We start from the raw sequence: 1,608 nt of genomic DNA, 5'->3' as shown, positions 1-1,608 counted from the left end.
TTTCCACCATTGATGATTAATTAGATATGGGCTTGAGTCTCATCCCCAATGATGTCTTCAACACCATGTCCCTTGTCAGACCTTTCGTCAAAGGATCTGCAAGATTCTTTTCAGTTCTTACGAACACTATGGATATTACTCCATTTAAAATTAAATCCTTTACATAGCTATGTCTTAGACCAATATGTCTAGACTTTCCATTATATACTTGACTATATGCTTTGGACAGTGTGGATTGACTATCGCAATGTATGGATATCGGTGCCATTGGCTTTGGCCAAATTGGTATCTCATATAACAAATTTCTTAGCCATTCTCGCAATGTATGCAAGTTTGTTTCTTTGATCCCCAAGAAACTGCACCTCCACCAAGGTTGAAGATCCATCCACTTGTGGAAGCATGACCCTCAACATAAGTTACCCAACTGGCATCTGTATATCCTTCCAAAACTGAAGGATAACCACTATAGATTAAACTATAGTTAATTGTTTCTTTTAAATATTTTAATACTCTGTTAACAGCCTGCCAGTGTTCTTTACTTGAATTGCTAGTATACCGACTTAATCTGCCTACAACATATGCTATGTCAGATCTGGTACAAGTCATGGCATACATCAAACATCTGATTACCTTTGAATAATCTAGTTGTGCCACAGGGCATTCTTTATGTGGTTGTAAACTAACATTTTGATCAAATGGAGTAGAAACAGGTTTGCAATTAAATTGATCAAATTTCTTTAGCACTTTCTCAATATAATGAGATTGAGATAAACCAATATTTACTCCATCTTTAATGATTTTAATTCCTAAAATCACATCTGCTTCACCTAAATCTTTCATATCAAAATTTTTTGATAAGAAAGTTTTAGTTTTTTCTACCTCATCTAAATTGGTGCCAAAGATTAACATATCATCCACATATAAACAAATCATAACACCATTTCCATTATGAAATTTACTATAAATGCACTTGTCAGATTCATTTGCTTTGCATCCATTAGAAAGCAAAACTTTATTAAACTTTTGGTGCCATTGTTTGGGTGCTTGTTTTAACCCGTATAAGGATTTAGTCAATTTACACACTTTATGTTCTTGCCCTTTGATAACAAATCCTTCAGGTTGTTTCATATACACCTCTTCATCTAACTCTCCGTTTAGGAAAGCAGTTTTAACATCCATTTGATGGATTACAAACTTATAGATAGAAGCTAGTGCCAAAAGCACTCTTATGGATGCAATTCTTGCAACAGGTGCATAAGTATCAAAGTAGTCGATACCTTCTTTTGGTGTAAATCCTTTGGCAACAAGTGTAGCTTTGAATTTATCAATGGTACCATCAACTTTCATTTTCTTCTTAAAGATCCATTTACAACCAATTGGTTTGGATCCAGGTGGGAGGTCTACCAATTTCCAAGTTTTATTCCCCATGATTGAGTCCATTTCCTCTTGGATGGCTTCTTTCCAAAAGGAAGAGTCTTGAGACTTTATTGCCTCTTCATATGTGTCTGGGTCACTTTCTAAATTGTAGCAAATTGATCCATAACTTTTACTGGAATCATTTGTACCTTCTACAAGGAACACAAAGAAGTCTAGGCCATAATCTTTCTC

This window comes from Cicer arietinum, chromosome 5 (assembly GCF_000331145.2).
Source record: "Cicer arietinum cultivar CDC Frontier isolate Library 1 chromosome 5, Cicar.CDCFrontier_v2.0, whole genome shotgun sequence".
NCBI classification, from domain to species: Eukaryota; Viridiplantae; Streptophyta; class Magnoliopsida; order Fabales; family Fabaceae; genus Cicer; species Cicer arietinum.
This window is presented reverse-complemented; position numbering follows the sequence as displayed.